The sequence below is a fragment of the Lissotriton helveticus genome, chromosome 12, assembly GCF_964261635.1.
Source record: "Lissotriton helveticus chromosome 12, aLisHel1.1, whole genome shotgun sequence".
NCBI lineage: Eukaryota > Metazoa > Chordata > Amphibia > Caudata > Salamandridae > Lissotriton > Lissotriton helveticus.
In genome coordinates, this window is record NC_136073.1 from 126,467,550 (window position 1) to 126,488,094 (window position 20,545).

At 48.0% G+C, this 20,545-nt stretch overlaps 1 non-coding gene across 1 annotated transcript; it reads right to left on the reverse strand.

Moving 5' to 3' along the window:
- Positions 1-7,646: 7,646 nt before the first annotated feature.
- On the reverse strand, positions 7,647-7,720 carry TRNAI-AAU (transfer RNA isoleucine (anticodon AAU)). The gene has a single exon. It is a non-coding gene; the product is annotated as a tRNA-Ile (tRNA).
- Positions 7,721-20,545: the final 12,825 nt, after the last annotated feature.

The window sequence follows — 20,545 nt, forward strand, 5'->3', positions numbered from 1 at the left end:
AGGGCTGTTTGACAAACACTTGCACTTCAACGCATGTGCAATGTTACATATTATGCATGGCTTGCTTTTTTTCAGCCCTGGGCTTCTTCACCTATTAGGACTGTAGGGTCACTTCCCTCTGTGACGTGGGGCACCCTTACTGATTGAAGCAGACTGGGTGCTTGAGACTTAGGGTGATGGATTCTTGCAACAAGGACTTATTGTTTCAGCTTCTTCAGTGCCCAAACCACTGCAAAGGTTTCCATCTCTAATGCATTCCACCTCTGTTCCCATTGAAGTAACCTCCTACTGGTGAAGACAAGAGGTTGATTCAGGACCTCTTCATTTAACTGTGACAGCACAGCACATACGCCATGCTCTGAGGCGTCTGTCTGTACAAGGAATTTGTTAAAGAAGTCAGGGGCATTGACCAAAGGTGCTGTGCACATAGCCTCCTTCAGAGAATCAAAAGCGTTCTGGCCCTCCTCCGTCCAGATAAGCTGTCTGGGCTGCTTCCTTAGAAGTCAGCTCTGTCAAGGGTGCAGCAATGGTGCCATACCCTTGCCACAATCGCCTATAGTAACCAGTGATGCCTAAAACAGCTCTCACCTTTGTCTGGGTCCTTGGGGGGGGGGGTTCCTAGCCAGAATGATCTCAGTCTTGGCCTGGAGGAGCTGCACCTTGCCTCCTCCCACTTGGTGTCTCGAGTAGATCACGGAATCCTGCCATATTTTGCACTTACTGGCCCTGATAGTCAGGTCTACCCTCTGCACAACCTGAAGCACTTCCCTGAGGTGGTGCAAATGGTCCTCCAAGCTGGTACTGAAGACGGCAATGCCATCTAGGTAGGCGTTACTGAAGTTCTCCAAACCAGCAAAGACTTGGTTGACCTACCTCTGGAAGGTGGCAGGAGTGTTCTTCAATCTAAAGGGCATTACCAGGAACTGGGAGTGTCCTTCTTGAGTAGAGAATTCAAATCTCTCTTTGGCCTCCTTAGTCAAGCCAATTTGCCAGTGCTACAGCGGAACTCCAAAAATCATTTCTAAACAACACTTACCATTTCCCTGAAACCTCAGAACACACATTCATTCGTCAGTGGGGCCCATAACACTGCACTCTTACTCATTTCACTTAACTCGGTTTCAAGGTTTTGGTGAAACACAAAGGAGTAATGCTATAACATTTGGTGGAGTTCCTCTACGCCGGAACCACCGCCAAACTCCAGAAGAGACTCCAGCGGATCCAGAACACCTCAGCACGACTCATCCTGGACATCCCCCGCCGCAGCCACATCTCCGGACACCTGAGAGACCTGCACTGGCTCCCGGTCAACAAGAGAATCACCTTCCGGCTCCTCACCCACGCACACAAAGCCCTACACAACCAAGGACCAGGATACCTCAACAGCCGCCTCAACTTCTACGCTCCCACGCGCCAGCTTCGATCGACCAGCCACGCCCTCGCCGCCGTCCCCCGCATCCGAAGAGCCACCACAGGAGGAAGGTCCTTCTCCTACCTGGCCGCCAAGACTTGGAACTCCCTTCCGACCCACCTCCGCCTGACCCAGGACCACCTCGCCTTCAGGAAGCAGCTCAAGACCTGGCTGTTCGAGCAGTAGCGGACCCCCCCCCCCCCAGCGCCTTGAGACCCTCCGGGTGAGTAGTGCGCTATACAAATGCCCTGATTGATTGATTGATTGATTGAGTGTCTAACCTGTGTTCGCCATAAGTTGGCAGGGTATGCTCAGACGTGAGTCCCTTGCTCACTTTGCCACTGGATTCAAGCAAGACGGGCTGAAGACGGCTGAAATGCCAGAAACCGGTCCTCGGTAGCTTGTTTCCGGTCCAGGGAAGGCATGGCTTGGCAGTTCGGGCTGGACTGTTCCCATGAGGCACAGGGTCAGACTGATTTGCATATGGCCATGTCTGAACTGGGGTGGCAGAGTGGGCTAAAGAACGGTGATGGATTAAGCCCAGGTCAGTTGACTGGGGGGTGAGTGCTTGTATTGTCAACGCTCCATCCATCATTTCCTTTGGTTTTTCTTTGTTCGCCATATGTTGGCAGGGTATGCTCAGACTTGAGTCCCTTGCTCACTTTGCCACTGGATTCAAGCAAGCCGGGCTGCAGACGGCTGAAATGCCAGGAACCGGTCCTCGGTAGCTTGTTTCCGGTCCAGGGAAGGCATGGCTTGGCAGTTTGGGCTGGACTGTTCCCATGAGGCACAGGGTCAGACTGATTTGCATATGGCCATGTCTGAACTGGGGTGGCAGAGTGGGCTAAAGAACGGTGATGGATTAAACCCAGATCAGTTGACTGGGGGTGAGTGCTTGTATTGTCAACGCTCCGTCCATCATTTCCTTTGGTTTTTCTTTGTCTAACCTATTTAACCAGCTATTATTTACACCTATAGTTTATACAATTTACCATGGTTTTAACAAACATTAATTTTATTCAGACACACCACCATAGTGGCAATGGATCTGCTAGAAAGAAAATCAGGCGTAGGAAAAATTACAAGACCAGCTTTTAATATTCCACTTTCCTAATTTTATTAAAAGCAAAACTTTAATGTCTGACATTTAGGCTTTAATTAATTCTTTATTCAGTAAAATTTTAAACTTTATCTCAAAAATAATTATTTTATTCAGAGCTCAGAAGATAGTCATTTATTTAAAGATCAGTTAAAAGTTTAGCAAAGAATAGATAGTTCCAAATTCATTCTCTCCTAACATCCCTAACTAACACCCTCATCTTATCCTTTCAGTCCTGCAAGGAAACAAGAAATAACTTAAAGTATCTTACATACAGGAATCAATCTGCAATCCGACAGCACTTCGAGAGGAAATCGGGAAAGCGACTACCTCTAAGCAAAATAAGGGGTTTTTATACACTAATTTCCTAACTTAAACTATCTAAAAAGTATCTAACATCACCAATTTGGGTTCTGATTGGACAATTTGGGGTGGGTGAGCATCTCCTCACCATTACAACATCATATTCACGGTGAATCAGCAAAATCATAATGCGGTATTGCAGTGGCGGCTGGTGAAGTCTAAAAGTAGTGAGGCGTAAAAATGAAACCATGAATTTAATAGAGTGAGGGAGTGCAGTGAGCGAGTGTGACCCATATAGAAGGTTTGCGAAGGGGAAAGGAGGTTCTGCAACAAGTGGGGAAACCATGCGCAGTCCAGCACTTGCTCACAGTTAGCCAGAGTAACCAGATTTTGTAGGCCTCAGAGGCCACATTTGGAACTATCATAGAAACAAACACAAATTCATGTTAATTATGGAACTAAAGCCCTTCTGTTTACCTCCCACCGTACTAATGTTTCCCTATTAGTTATTACCTAGCAGGTAAGCCACATAAATGCTTTTTATACTTACATATTCGACGACTTTTCAGCACAATAACGTGTACAATAAGCACATTCATATTGCGTTTATTCATATTTAAGCTGTGCATTAGTTCACATTACAATAACAATACAAATTAGTTGATTATATTGCTTCATGCAAGCAAAAATTAGTATTCCCACGTGTTCATGTATGTGTATCTTATACTATTTGTTGATTATTTCGCCACAACACACTATTAGTAAATGTTAATGTTATGGAACATTGATTTCACAAGGGGTACACAAAATTTTGTTTTGCCACCTTGCTCCATCACCAGCACCCAGACATTAAGTCAAACATCCTGAGGAACTTGGCAGATTCTAACTGATCTATGAGCTAATCAGCTCTGGGGATGGGACGTGCATCCATCTTGGTGACAGCGCTGAGCCCCTGGTATTCCATACAGAACCTAAGTTCTGGGGTGGCACCTGAAGGAGCAGACTTAGGGACCATCACCCCAATGCTGGACCAAGGGCTGTTTACAGGCTCAGTAGCCCCTAACTCCAGCATAATGCGGTCTCTCACCTTGTCTGACAACCTGTATATGTTACTCTTCACAAGAAGGCTGTCCCCAGTATCAATATCATGGTTACACCATGTCGTGAATCCTGGTGTACAGGAGTACAGAGAAGCTAACTGTCCTAACAACTGGTGGCAGTCTCTCTGTTGTTCTAGGGACAATGTAGGGGAGAGGCCAACACCTGCCACTGACCATTCTGCTCCTTGAAGGAAAGGAGGTCGATGAAAGTTTCCCTCTCCTTCTCCACTCCATTATCTGTGACTAGGATCATGTTTACTTTGGATTACTCGAAGTGGGGTTTGAGGTGATTGAAATGCAAAATCATTAAAGGGTTCATGGGAGTCAAAAAGTCCACAAGCTAGGTGACCTCACTCTTGCACTCTTTCGCTTCATAGGGCCCAGACCAATGGCCTTGCAAGGCGCTGGGCTCCACAGGCTTTCTAACCCACACTTTTTGGCCCGTCTGAAACTCGACCAGAGTAGCCTTCTGGTCATACCACTGTTTCATGACCTTCTGGCTGGCTTCTAGATTTTCCTGGGCTTTCTTCCAGAAGCGCTTCATCTGCATACAGAGTGCCAGCATGTACATGACTACATCTTCGGGGCCTTCCTAGGAGCTTGCTCCCAGCCCTCTTTAACCAGACTGAGAAGTCCTCTCCCAGGGTGCCCTTACAGAAATGCAAATGGACTCAAGCCAACCCCCTTCTGTGGTATCTCCCTATAGGCAAACAGCAGGCATGGTAAGAGGAAGTCCAACTTCCGCCTCAAAGGCTCTGACATGCCCATGATCATGCCTTTAGGGTCTTGCGGAACCTCTCAACAAGCCTATTAGTTTGGGGGTGGTAGGGAGTGGAGAACTTGTAGGTTACCCCGCACACCTTCCACATGGACTTCATCTATGCCGACATGAAGTTGCTATCATGGTCATATACCCCCTCCTTGGGGAGCCCCACATTGGTAAAGACCTCATCAGTGCCCTGGCTACTGCAGGTGCAGTCACCATCCTCAGAGTTAGAGCCTTCAGGTACCGAGTCCCATGGTCCCCAAGTACCAGGATGAACCTGAGGTCTAGGGCTGTCTTGGGGTCCAGAGGCACAACAATATGGATGCCCATCCTTTCAAAGGGAGTGCCAATGACAGTATAAGGCTCGTGCTTTCCTCTTTACTTGCCACTGGCCTGGCAGGTAGGGCATGACCTGCAGAACGACTCTGAGGCCATCCTCATCCATGGCCAGTAACAGTGGGTGACAAGCCTTTCAAAGGTAAAACAAGCTCTGTCGCGCCAGTCAAAAACCGTTAACAAGCATCTGAACCCTCCTTGGCCTTCCTCTTATTAATTGAAACAGGAACTGGTAAAAAACACACCAGTGTGAGACTATCTTTCCTTTGCTTTACTTTCTGTAGGGCTTACTTCCCTTTGGGCCTCTGCTGTTACAGGACCTTCCTTTAAACAAGCTATGAATAAGTCAAGGAGATGTTTTTTGTTTTTGTATTTGTATAACAAGAACCAACTGGCTAAGAAAGCTCACACATGGATAGTCATAAACTCTTATGAGCCTAGAATCATATTTGAATACCTCTTACTCATATAAAAATAATTTAAAGTTTATGAGGTTACGGCTGAGTGAGTTTCCTACAAAAGACATGACCCCTTATTGGAAGCATTGTTGGTCTACTCAAACCTACTGTCTTTGTGAGTATGAACAAGAAACTGTAATACATGTTTCGTGTACCTGTTTAAAACTGATTGATGCACAGAGGCACTTTTTGTGCAAGCATTTTAACATATCACAAATAAGATATTGTAGGGTAGCTTTGATATGTTGGTTTTATACATACATTTTACTAATTACACAGATGCTTTAAGTGTCCATTTTGTTCATTATCCCTTCAAATTTAGATCTTCTTGTTGATTTATGTTTGTATTTTTTTTATAAAGTATGCATATATAATTTGAATGAGTACCAGCCACCAAGTAGCATGGCGGGGGGAGGTCACTGCATCACACAGGGCCAGCATATATGGGCACTTACTAGAAACCTTTGCATAGCAGGGCATTGTGAGGCTTCTTGATCAATTTATTTTAGTCAGTGTGCTAGAATATAAACTACTTTACTCCATTTTTAAAAACTATTCTCAGGGGAGATTTACCATGAACCTCTTTTGTGACAGTTATGCTCACATGCTGCGTTTGCTAGCAAATTAGTTAAATTCAGCACTTCTTATGCCCCACCATGTTCAAAGTTCCCCAGCACTTACTGATTTATGACACCAATAAACGGCTCTGTAAAACACACCGAAACAAAAGTAGCTCAAACGTGAGTAAAAAGAAAATAACAATCTCGGGGCAGATTTACAATAAGTGGCGCATCCCTGCATATCAGCAGTGATGCGCCAGTTATTGTGCGCCGCGGCTCTGCCACCATAGGGCAAAAATGGCAGAGAAGCGTGAGGCATCTGTGCCGTAAAGGCGGCACATTGGGCACATTGCTGGAGTTGCGTCGCAAGCGCGACGCAGCTCCAGCAATGCTCTCGGGGGCCCTATCTGTACAATGCTGCATCAATCCTTACGCCTGCTTCAAGCAGGCGCAGGGTTTTGACGCAGCATGGGCTCAAAAGTGACTGAGTGAAATCTTTTAGATTTCACTCAGCCACTTTTGGGAGGCTTTCCTGCGCTGGAACGCCCTCCCCCCCCAGCGCAGGTATGCCTACTTCTGGCGCAGGGCTTTACAACGTGACGTATCTCCCAGATGCGTCACGTTGTAAATACCCCGTACCATGGTGCATCTTTTGCGCTGCTGCTGCGTCACAAAAGTGACGCAACTGTGGCGTAAAAGAGGCGCAAGGGGCTTGTAAATTGCCCCCTTGTTGGCAGAAATAAACTCTGTTTCGCTACATGCAAATGGCTTCATTGCTCTGTTGAGTATTGTTGTTTGAGACAAAGTTTTCATTGGTTAAAACTCTTCCCTGGGCATCCTGGGAATTGTAGTTTTATTCTTGCACTGTATCTAAAGACTGAATAGGTTAGCCATATTGCAAGCTTCTTTTCTTACCATAAAACGAATGCGCCTAATTTTTCTGTTCTAATCATGGGCACAGGATCACCTAAACACCAGGGGTTGCAAGTAAGTGACCTCATACATTCACAACACTAGGTTGACATCCCTGTCCCACCCCCTGGCAGCCTTTGATGTACCACGGATAGGGCAGGGAGTGGAAGCTGAAGAAGGTAAACCTGTCTCCTTCAGCCATCTTTAAAAGACTAGCATTACATGAAGGCCATTGTATTAGCTATTTCACCGTCCCACCAGAGCGCTCCAGATTGCAATATATGACGTGCAAATGTTCTTGTTGCTAACGGAAGTTGCATAATTGCACGAGTTTTTCCTGTTTGCTTACTGTTCTTGCTGCAGCAGCTGCCATGACCTCGGAATGTAGGAGTAGTGATCTGACTTAGAGTAACAAGGAGCAAAGCAGCAATAACGGGATCTCTTCCTCACCCTGCTCGTTCGTCTGATAACGTATCTCCTGACAGGAGCTGTTTTAATTACCTCCCGCCACCGCCATCTTCTGTCCTTTTTGGTGACGCTCGCCTCTTCATCCATCTTCTGGTTGGCACAGTCTCGTGTTTACCGCCACCTTCCCATGCTTCAGATATCGTCTTCACTCTGAATGTGCAAAAGAAATGTAATGCATGGCGTTCCTTGATGTATTTTTTTTTTTTTAAAGCAAATGGGAAAAAAAGCACTGCTGGCCAGTACGGGGATCGAACCCGCGACCTTGGCGTTATTAGCACCACGCTCTAACCAACTGAGCTAACCGGCCACTGGGTCTCCTTGATAGGAATGTTATATGTGGCGAAAATTATACAGCAGGGAAATGATTTTTGTTTTCCATTCCATTATTTTTGCGCTTACCCTTTTAACTACCTACAGTATGCGATATAATTTTTTTTATTAGTATTAACATATTCATAAACATCTGCTCTTCCATTTCTGCATAATTACCATAAACTCACGGATGCATATGCGCACACTCACCCCCTTCAAATGTCTTCACATATTGGCCAGGTACAGCACCAAACATTGTTGAGTACAATGGTGTTCAGTTTGTGTGTTGTGTAGTTTGTGTGCATACACTTCTTCTACGCACACCAGAAAGAGTAGTGACAATAAGAGTGCAACATTCTGTGAAATTGTAAATAAGCACACTGACGCGCTAGATCTTAGTTATGTTCCTTTATTCCCGGAGCGCCGGGAGCTTCTAACTGATTCGGACGGTCGGCGCCAATAACAACAATATGGCCGCCTTCCGTTTCCTGTCACTCCCCTTCCTGTTCCGCAAGCGGAACGCTAGACCGCTACTACATATCTCCCCCCTTTATGCATTTACAACAACTAGAATCAAAGTCCTTACTTCCAGTTCATATCATAGTCCTTGAACTTCTCCGGTACCTTTACTCTCCTTCCCACTCGGGTCTTCACACTCTCTCTGCTTCTGTCTGCTTCCGGCTCCTTATCAACCAACCTTGTTTCTGAGTTCCCTTTATCACTGTCTATAACTTCTCCTTCGCTTTCTGCCTTGCATCCGCTCCTTTCTCTTTCTCTAGTGCTCTCGACTCCTTCTTCCTCTGATACTTGCTGTGTTCCTTCTACCACATTCTCTCCATACCTTCCACTACATTCTCTTTCCTCTTCTTCTTCTACTTGCTCTGCTCCTTCCTTGGTTTCTTCTTCCCAATTCAAAATCTTGCTACATTTAGCCATCCTGTCCATGGACCACACTTTACCGTCACTTAGCAGTGCCGATCTGGCATAAGGCTCGACCACTTTCAAAGGTGGTGAAAACTTGCTTTCTCCCTTTCTCTTCAAGATGGCCAGTTTCACACGAACCCACTCACCCTTTTCCAGTCCTGCTTCATGGGTGTTCCGTCTCTTATTGTAGTGGGCAGTGTACACCTCTTGTGCCTTCTCTAGGTTTCTTCTGACCACCGCTGGAGACCACTTACTCTGCACCACTAATTTCCTCCACGCCATATTGTCTTTCGTGAAGGCCTCTCTTCCTCTCAGCACTTTGAAAGGGCTGTATCCCGTGCTTCCTGGGGTGATGCGATAAGCCCAGATAATTTTCTCCAACTCCTTTTCCCAGTCTAAACCATCGTCTATGGCCGCTTGGATGGTGCCCATTATCACTCGATTGAAACGCTCCACCTGGCCATTTCCCGCTGGTTGATAGATGGGCGTATGCTTCACCTCAATGCCATTTCTGTCCATGAAGGCGGTCCATTTCGCAGAGGTGAATTGGGGCCCATTGTCGCATGTGATTATTTTTGGAATTCCCTCTCTGACAAATGTGGTTCGTAAGAAACGTACTACCGCTTCCGTGTCCACGTGCTCCATAATTTCCATCTCCGGCCACTTCGAATACTTGTCGATGAGGACAACTGCATACTTCTGGGTCCCTTCTTTGTCGAGTACCGGGCCCATAATGTCCACTGATATCATTTCCCATGGCCCATCAGGTACTGGGAATTTTCCCAAAGGTGGTCAGTACTCGGACCAAGGTTTTGTGGTCCGTTCTCACCAGGAATTTGGCTCCCCACAAGTACTGCCTAAATTTCTCCATAGCCCAGACCACTGCCAGCATTTCTTTCTCGACAACGCTGAATTTGTCCTCATTGGGGGCCAGGGACCTCGAAGCGAAACTGACTGTAGATGTTTCCCCCGTTTCAGATATCTGCGTTAGGACTGCGCCCAGGCCGCGGTCACTGGCGTCTGTGGTGAGGACGGACTCTGCACTAGGGTCGAATCCTTTGAGGGGAATGGCAATACTCATCTCTTGTTTGAGGGCATCGAATTCCTCCTGCTCGTCTTGTCCCCACTTGAACGCGTTCTTTTCCCTGAGTAATTGGCGAATGAAGTGAGTCTTCGTGGCAAAATGGGGAATGAATTTACTGTAATACTCGGCCATTCCGAGGAACGACCGAACATCTTCCTTCTTGCCTGGCGTGGGGGTCTTTAAGATGGCATTCATGTTTGTCCTCTTTGGTTTTATCCCTTGTTCGCTAATTTCATGACCCAAATATGTGACGGATTGCACTCCCAGCTTGTACTTGGACCATTCAGCTGTCAGGCCATTGTCCTGTAGCGTGTGCAACACTTTGTGGAGTTTCTCGTTGTGGTCTTGTTTCGATCTGCCCATTACCAGGATGTCGTCTTGAAAGAACAGCACGTCTTTTATGTCCTTCAGCAATCTGTGCATAAGTTTCTGGAAGACCGCTGCTGCCGATGCTAGGCCAAACGGCATCCTCACAAATTCGTAGCATCCAAAGGGTGTAATAAAGGATGTGAGATGGCTACACGACGGATGCAATCTTACTTGATGGTATGCTGACGACAAATCCACTGTGGAGAACCATTTGACGTCTTTTGTCCTCGCCATCATCTCATTGATGCGTGGAAGTGGAAACTTGTCTATGACGATGTTTTTATTCAATTCCCTGAGATCAACACAGAGTCGTACCTTGCCATTTGGTTTTTGGGCTACCACCAAGGGTGAAAGCCATTCTGCACTCTCTATAGCTCTGATCACTCCTTCTTTTTCCAACCTTTCCAGTTCTGTCTGCACGGCATCCCTACTGCGGAAAGGGATGTTCCTCACCACCGGTTTTGCACCTTCTTTAAGTTTAATGAGATGATTATATTTTCCTAGTTCTCCAATTTGGCCATTGAACACCTTGGGGTATGCCTTCTGCCACGATCCCACATCTTTCACTTTATCCATGTCCATCAGCAGGATTTTTTCAATGCCTCCTGGGTTGAGTTGGATTCCCAATGCACCTTAGTCCTTCCAGCTCAAAACTGAGGGGCCCTTCTCTGCTACGTATAGCTTACAACTGGCGTGGCGGCCTCTGAACTCGAACAGGAGAGGGCAGTACCCCAACATGGGGATCTTTTGACCCGTATATGTGACTGGTCTCAAGTCCATTGGTAGCAGTGTCTCTTTGATCTTGGGCGTGAACTTGTCCTCCCATACTTGTCTTTGTATGATGGATATGGGTGCACCACTGTCTGCAATCATCTCCATTGGTATTCCCCCGATGTGCATGTTCAGTCTGGGTTTATCTGTGTCCGACCCATCCATTTCCAATACCTGGACATCTATGTACAGGAACTCCACCTCGTCCGGAGTGCCTTCCTGGTCGCTTACGTCCTCTTCTCGTTCCTGGTCCAAGTATCGTACCATTGCGTTTTTGGGTTTCCGGCGACACACCTTCTCGTAGTGCCCAAAAATGCTGCAGTATGTGCACTTCGCCCTGAATGCGGGGCACGCTTTGTCATTCCCTAGATGTGCAGGGCTACCACACCTGTAGCAGCTAGGTCGACCTCCTTTGTTGGTCCTGTCGTCTTTTTGGTACTTGTAGTTACTGTTGGACCTTCCTCCATCCTGATTCCTTTGCATGTCCTTCTGTCTTGGCCGTTCATTTCTCGCTGGTGTCATTATCCTGCAAACTGTTTGCGACTCTCCGGCTTCCTTTTTCGCCGCTTGTGCGCAATGTCGAGACAATTCCGCTTTCTTGACCATCGCCCAAATCTCTTTGAGTGGTGCATCTCCATTAACCCACAACTTCTCCTGTATGTGTGAGCTAGCTGTGTGCATTATTATTTGGTCCCTAATAAATTCGTCGTGTAGCGTGCCAAATTTGCACGTGAGGGCCAATTTCCGTAAAGCTACGACATACTCGTCCACTGTCTCGCCACTCTTTTGCTTCCTCTGAAAGAAATTGTATCTGTCGATTGCGACGCACACCACAGGCCTGTAGTGTGCATCAAGATCAGAGATTGCGTGACTAAACACGTCTACGTCCGTGGTGTCCCTCTCACCTTTTACTATGGTGTCGTATACTCTGATCCCTTCTGGACCTAAGTTATGCAACAGAATTTTCTTTTTCCTCTTGCTCGAGAACGGGGTGTCGCCTTCTTCTTCCAGTGCCTCTAGATAATTTAGGAAGTATCTCTTCCAGTCTTCCCATTTCATCTCTGGTTCACCTCCTTTTGTCAGGAATGGGACTAGTTGAGTGAGGGATGTTGACTGGGACGCCATTTTGGATGTGTTTCTCCTAGTATGCGCTGTTCGGCTCGCCCCACCTGGTGGACTCCCCGGCGTGTGCTGCCTGTCTGTGTCCTCTGTACTGCGCTCCCCGTCGCTCTCTTCTTCTTTCCCTGTCTCTGTGCGACTGGTCTGCTCCCGGTGGCTATCCTCTGTAAGCTGGCTCGCCGAGCCTGTTGCTTCTGCTGACTTCCTCCGTTCCGCCAGAATGCCGGGTACTAAGCACCTTGGTAGGGATAGTCTGTGCCTTGCTGTGCTTCCCGTGTGCTCTGCGCGTTCTATGCGTCGCCAGCCTTGGGGTGTGATGCTCCCCCGGTTGTGGCTGTGCCAGTAGTGGTTCTGCTTTTATGCCCCCGCTTATTAATTGGGTCAGGATCTCCGTTTCCCTTATGGAGAGCTAACCTGTGTTTCGCGCTCTTTTTTCCCGCCTGTAGTCGGCTCCTCTGCCGCGCTCCGGTGTCTCGGCGTTTGTTCACGCCCACTTCGTGAGATCGCGTCGTTGGTGTGCGCTCGTGGGGTTATATCCCAACCTTCGTCGCCATTGTGAAATTGTAAATAAGCACACTGACGCGCTAGATCTTAGTTATGTTCCTTTATTCCCGGAGCGCCGGGAGCTTCTAACTGATTCGGACGGTCGGCGCCAATAACAACAATATGGCCGCCTTCCGTTTCCTGTCACTCCCCTTCCTGTTCCGCAAGCGGAACGCTAGACCGCTACTACACATTCTCCTACACATATAACCTGTACTAAAGAGCAACATCACTGCAATTGTCAGTCACACTCAGGAATGGCATTCGTTGCACTCTCAGTGCAGCTGCAGAGCAAGCAAAACCCTGCAAGCTACCCGTACAATGCTCGGAGAGACGCTGATAAAGGGGCAACGAGAGCCTGCTAGGAATGCAACAAGCACTTGCAAAGCCAATAGGGCTGACCTTGGCAAGGCAAGCCTGCAATGTGTTTTTGAATGTTTTTTACAAGTATGTGCAATAGATAGTAAAAAATAAGGGTGTGCAGCATTTGTATAATTTGCATTTTCTTAATGACATGAAATACCAAGAAAATTATGCAAAATGATGTGCAATGGAAAACCTGGCATTTGGCGGTATATTTTGGCATGAAACATGACTCCGCAATCATTTTGAATGCAATAAGCTATGGAAGATTCTTGAGGATTTGGGAGTGGAATAGCAAATTATTAACTTCCTAAGACGATTTTATAGTGATGCTAAGGCGAGAGTGCTGTTTGCTGCAAATGGAGAATGCTCTGCCCCACTCCCAATGACGAGGGGGGTAAGGCAAGGCTGCGCGCTGGCTCCCTTCCTTTTTAACCTTTACATAAACTGCTTGGGTAAAGCACTGGCAAATGATTGCCAAGATCTTCCACAAATAGGCGGACGCCCCCTACCTACTCTCTTGTATGCAGATGACGCAGTCCTGATGTCGCATACCCGAAAACGGTTAAAGACCTGGCTGTTTAACCAGTAACCCATCCGGTGCACTTAGTAACCTGCCCTTTTCTCCATAAACACTTATCCCTGAGTCATGTACAATATCTTCAGTGCCGAGACGCCTACGGGCATTTGTTCGCGCTCTATAAATGTAAAAAATAAATAAATAAATACCCAAGTGGGATTGCAAAGGGTTTTAAACAGCTTTTAAACAGATTTTCACTTTTTATGGACAACCTGGGCCTTAGGGTAAACACATCGAAAACCTTTATTATGAGATGTGGCAACAGCAGCCAAAAGTACAGGGACATGTACATAGAGAAGCAGAAGATAGAGTTCACCAAGAGATTCTCATATCTAGGCATTCTTTTTGACTGTAATGATTCCTGGGATCATTTATGAAGGCCACAACTGCCCTTGTTCATTTCTCAAGAAAATTGTGTAGGAGGCAGCTGGTGGAGCTTTTACAGTTTTACAAAGTTAAATGTGTCTCCATGGCGAGGTATGGTGCGGGATTTGGGGTTATGTTGACCTGCACCCTCTACAAATAGTGGAAAATGCGTTCCTAAGATATATTTTGGCAGTCCTGAATAGCACATCCTAGTATGTCTGCCACTCTGAACTGGGCGTGCAATACATTGCAGACCTTATAAAAATGGAACCCATTCTTTTATGGCAAAGGATATGGTCATCAACAAAAACACCCTTAATCAGGATATCTTAAATGATAGTTTAAAATTGGATGGGGTTCTAACCATCCCATGGCTAAGGCATGTCCAAGATTTTATGTGTGATCTGGGCCATCCAAACTATTACACTTAGCCCAGTGCCATGTCCACCATTACAAGAAAAGAGTTTAAAAAAAAAGAGGGCCTAACGTTATAGGAAACACTTAGGCTATCGGCTGAAATAATAAAGCCCTCTGTACTGTCTAATCAAATGATTTTAACAACTTTGAGCATCCAACCTTATTTATACATAGTCCCTGGTGGTTATGACAGGGTTTTTATTGACCAGATTCAGACTTGGGATTTTACATAAACTTATAAGCAGCTTCTCAAATAATGAACGACTGGTCACGAGTTTTGCATTTGTGTCCCTGCGATGACCATTCAGAACAATCAACCATACATGTTGTTTTATTGTGTAAATTTTATGATGGACCTAGGAAAACGTGGATTGTACTAATTTAAAAATCCTTGGGTATTAGACAATGCCGTCCTGCTTTTATTGCATTACAGTTTTTGGAAAACGAACACACAGTTTGGAGGGTAGCAATGTTTTTTAAAAAGAGTGCTTAAATGCAGTAAAAGCATTGTATTATGATTGCCTGACCGACCATGGAAAAAAAGGATAGTAATTAACTTTTTTCTTAGTGGATATAGGTGGCAGAATGAAATGAATTAATTTTATATCTGATATTTTTATCTTTCATGTGTAATGCATTGTGGTTTATGTGCTTTTATGATTGTCTAAGAGAGTAATCGAATGAAGCTTTGTTGACTTGACTTGAATGCAAGAACTCTTATTTTGCAAAATAAAAAAGTACCAAAAACACAAGCAGTTGAAACAGCAGCTACTTGCTTTCTGGTTGTTTGCCTTGTTGCAGTGCACTCAAGCTACAGTTTTACTCCAAACACCTCATAATTATGCGTTGTGACATAATAGCATAATTTCTGGGATTTTGCGTAACAAGCAGATAATGAAATTACTGCATACTGCAAGCTTACGCCAGTGTGACTGAAATTTCACCCGGCTGTAATTAAAAGGGTAAATGTAATAACAAGTAAAAATACAGCTGTCTAAATTTGATGCAACTGTTTGAAAACATTTAAGAAAAAATGAATCATTGAAATAATACATTTACACAAACAACATGATATGAAAGCAGAAATTGGCCTACCAGCCCCTGCACTCTAGTGAGTTACCTTTTAGCCGTATGTGCACATCTGGTAGATTAAATGCCATCACTCACAGTACAGAGTGCTTGTAACGAAGTTAGCAGTCCAGTAGCTGGGGTGGGCGGAGCTAGGTGGGCAGAGGGGAAGAGGAGGGGACAGGATAGGAAAGGGCAGTTAGAGTAGGGACGGGGAACTGAACAGACGTAGAGAATAAAGGGGTTGAATTAATGCCACCGCGTCTGTGTGTTATTTGTAGTAGGACACTACAACTGGCGACGAAGGTGGGATACAGCAGTAAACCCACCAGACTGAACCCCGTCCCGCAGCGTGGAGCGTCCCAAGCTCCGCTGCGACAGCGACCCTGCGGAGCCACAGCAGTGAAGCCGAGGAAAAGAAAGCGCGCGGAGAAAAGCGCCAGAAGAAAAGGAGCCGGCCGCGCGGGACGCGCGAGATAAATGGGCGCGAAGACCCAACGAAAACCGTGAGTGAGAGTCGGGAGCCCACTCCGACATTGCCCCATCACTCTTCAAAGCACCGCGCTAATGGGAGAAGCGCCGCGCCAGCAAGCGGCAAAGCACCCAGCCAGCACCGACACTGCCGGAGACTGAATTCCGACCGCCTGATGCGTGAGGCTTAGCATCAGGGCGGCGCGCGCGCAGTTAGAAGGTCGCGCTGAGCGGCGGAAGATCCCAAACCACCCCTGAGAAGTAGAAGCTGCAGCCACCTGTACCTGTGAGTCCAGCAGCCCTGGGTGTGCGTGGTTGGAGAGAGGGAGAGAACCTCGTGTAGTGCAGAGGGGGCGGCCATCTTTGAATCAGGCAACTTCTGGGACATCCTCCCTGGGCAAAATATAGGCGGCCATTTTGAGGTCAGGCAGTAAGCAAAAGTGAACAAGCACTGACAACAGAAGAAAACAAGCATTGGCCATAGAAAACGAAAACAAGCACTGACAAAGGAACAAGCATCGGACGACAAACAAGCATTGATAGCCACAAGAGAACAAACCTTGGAAACGCACGCCAGTCGCTGACGCAAGAAGCGGACGCGGGCGCCAAAACCCATTGCCAAGATGTCTAACCCTCCCGCGCAGAAGGACGTCAAGGGAGGCACCCACCTGCGAGCCCCGGAGCCACTGTCAGTCACAACAGGAAGCAGCATGGGACTAAAATGGCAAGAATGGCTAGAGGACTTCGAGGACTATATTGAAGGGTCCAAAATTGAACCAGACAAAGACGAGATCATAGCCCTTCGCAATCTAGGGGGGCGTGAAATAAGCAAGATCGTACGAGAGATCCCAGCCACAGATGGTGACACCTATGATAAAGTAAGAACTGTTCTAAATAACCGTTTTCTACATAAGAGAAACGTCGACTATGAGAGACACAAGTTCCACCAGCAGCGCCAGGGAAAGGAAGAACCACTGAGTTCCTTCATACATCGACTGCGGCGGCAGTCCCAACATTGTGACTTTACCAACTTCTCGCCGGACGCAGCCATCAAATCTCAAATAATCACTGGGTGTCACTCGGAGTCGCTGAGACGGCGACTGCTGAGAAAACCACAGGAACTAGCAGAGATCGAAGAAAACTCCCGACTGTACGACCAAGCTGAAGAAAATGCGGCGGAAATTGAAATAGGACCCAGTACCAGCCGTGAACACGCCAACCGTATCACTGAGAGACGGCAGGGACGACAGGATCGGCGCGACAGTGGAAGACGTCACCCGCGAGACAGATCGCGGCGCTCCAAGTACTCGCCCAGGCGATGCCCGGACTACAGGAGGAAAGCATCCGAAAGGAGAGATCGCCGACCTGAACGCACGAGGCGATGTTTCAGGTGTGGATACGACTACCCTCACATCGACTCCTGCCCTGCCATGGGCCAGCGGTGCAGAAAATGTGGACGGTCCAACCACTTTGAGGCCATGTGTGGGGATTACCACAAAGAAAAACGCAACGATGGTGACAGACAGGATGGGTCGCAGCGGCCCTCACGATCGGAGGCCAAGCGTCATCACATCAGAGCAGTTCAAGAAGAGCCTCCTAGATCTCCCACGTCCTCACACTCCAGTCACGACTCTCGGCGCTCCCGATGGGACCGTCGTTCCCCATCAAGAGACTCGAGATCGTCCTCATCCAGGCATTCATCCTACACCACCGAATATGTCAACTTTGCTGACCATGATCAGTTCAAACGTTACCCACGCCTCAACATCAAAGTGGGCAACCATGCCACCAAGTTCATGATGGACAGCGGAGCATCGCTCAACTACATATCAGTTGCCGAACATGACCGTATGGACCCCAAACCACGTTTGCATTTCGCGCCCGTCCGCGTCTACACCTGGATGGCAAAGAAACCTCTCCAATGCTTGGGCAAGTTTGACACCACCCTTACGCATGGCAAGCTCTCCATCCCAGCAGTTATCCATGTAATTAAAGGACCTGAGGCTGACTGTCTGCTGAGCCTCCCCACGGCGGAACGTCTTCAGTTGGTGCACATCCTCTTCAACGTCCATGACATCTCGGACTGCGCTGGAAAATTCCCTTCCCTCTTCCGAGGTTTGGGGAAACTGAAGGGCCGTCAAATCCACCTGCATATCAACGAGCAAATCAAACCAGTGGCTCAACACCCGCGAAGAGTGCCATTTCACTTGCAATCCGTGGTTGAATGTGAACTGCAGGAACTTCTGGACGCCGACATCATTGAGCGCACTGCGGGCCCCACTCCATGGGTGTCCCCGGTGGTTATCGTCCCCAAGAAAGGATCCCAGAACAAAGTCCGTCTCTGTGTGGACATGCGTCTGCCGAATACAGCTATTGAGAGGGAGAGACACCCAGGCCCCCTCCTGAGCGACATGATCACGGCCCTCAACGGAGCAACCGTGTTCTCTAAACTGGACCTGAACAAGGGCTACCATCAGCTCGAGCTAGACGACAGCTCTCGCCCCATCACGACGTTTGCCACCCATCTTGGCCTTTTCCGCTACAAACGTCTCGGTTTTGGCGTCTCATCAGCCGCCGAGATATTCCAAGAGGCCATACGTCTCGTCATCCACCACATCCCTAACGCCCTTAATTACAGCGATGACATCTTGGTCTACGGTTCGGACACGCAGGAGCATGACACCGCCCTCGATCGTGTCTGCCTCGCTCTGATGGAAGCTGGATTAACCCTCAACAAGGACAAATGTGAATTTCATCAGTCGACCCTGAAATTTTTCGGACACATCTTCTCAGCGAGTGGCATGAAACCGGACCCGGACAAAATCGCCACGCTCAACGACACCAAGAGTCCGGCAGACGTCAACGACCTGCGTTCCTTTCTTGGGATGGCCAGCTACTGCGCCCGCTACATTCGTGACTACGCCACCGTAAGTCACCCTCTGAGGCTCCTCACGAAAGCTGGCGCGCAATTTGTGTGGACCCCGGAGTGTGAGCGTGCCTTCAAGGACATCAAACACGCCGTGGAATCAGCCAAGTGCCTCTCCTACTTCAATCCCAAGAGGAAAACAGAAATCACCGTGGACGCAAGCCCCGTGGGCTTAGGGGCCATCCTGGCACAGTACGACCATGAGTCGGATCAGAGGAGGATCATCGCCTATGCCAGTCGGAGCCTAACTGACCCTGAGAAACGGTACTCCCAACCGGAGAAGGAGAGCCTGGCCGTCGTGTGGGCGTGCGAACACTTCCACATCTTCATATACGGGAAACACTTCACGCTCATAACCGACCATCAGGCACTTGTCACGATCTATGGAAATCCCAAGTGCAAGATGCCCCCCAGGATCGAGAGATGGGGCTTGCGGCTGCAAGAGTACACGTTCTCGATCATTCACAAACCGGGGAAGGATGAGAATCCAGCTGACTATATGTCTCGCCACCCCCGAGACTCATCAGAGACTGCGCCCTCCATTGCGGAAGAATACATTCACTTTGTGGCTAATCATGCTCGTCCACCAGCCATCCCCATGCACGCCATTCGGGAAGCGACCAACCAAGACAGCATCCTACAAGCAGTAATAAAGCGTACCCGAACCAACAGATGGAGATACCACCCGCAGGAGGAAGAGGAAAGCCCTGCTGTCAAGAAAGAACTCCAGGCCTTCCGGCATGTCTCCGACGAACTCTCTGTAACCGGTGACGACCTCCTCCTCAGAGATCACAGATTAGTTATACCAACGACACTGAGACAAGGAGTAATCGATTTGGCCCACGAAGGCCATCGAGGAGTCGTCTCCACCACAAGAGCACTGAGAGAACGTGTCTGGTTCCCAGCCCTCGACCAGATGGTTGAGGACACATTGAAAGACTGCCACCCATGTCAACTGACCAGCCACAGTAATCCACCTGCACCCCTACAGATGACCCCATTGCCTGATGGGGTATGGCAAGAAGTTGCCATGGACTTTTATGGCCCCCTGCAATCCGGGAAGTATGTAGTCGTCATCCTGGATGAATACTCCAGGTTCCCAGTGGCCCAGTTCATATCTTCCACCAGTGCCGCCTGCACCCTCAAGGTGCTTGAAGAAGTCTTCGCGACTTGGGGTGTTCCCAGGGTTATCAAGACGGACAACGGGCCCCCATTCAATAGTCATGAATTCAGCGACTTCGCGAAACACATGGACTTTCAACATCGCAAAGTCACGCCACTCTGGCCTCAGGCCAACGGCACTGTGGAAAGATTCATGTCCACCATTAAGAGAACATTCCAGCAAGCCACGGCCGAAAAGAAAGATCTTCAGTCAGCACTGAATGAGGTCCTTAGTGCCTACAGGACCACTCCCCACTCTACAACGGGCCAATGCCCTGCGACTCTCATGCTCGGGAAGACAATGAGGAATCGGATCCCCACATGGGACGGAGCATTGAGAAAACCTCCGTCGGATCAACAACACAGAGACATGGCCCTTATAGATCGGCACCGCAAAGACAAGATGAAAGAGTATGCGGACCGCAAGCGAAGGGCCCGGTCCCCCTCCCTGAAGGAAGGCGACAGAGTCGTTGTCAAGCAGGAACAACGCCAAAAGACTGATTGTCGTTTCAAGGATGAGCCCCTAACAATTACCCAACAAAAGGGCACCATGGTGACAGCAGAATCAGAGACACGAAGAGTCACCCGCAACGCTTCACATTTCAAGAAGTGCTCTCCTGAAGTCCATGAAAGTACACCTGTGGTCCCCACACCTGAA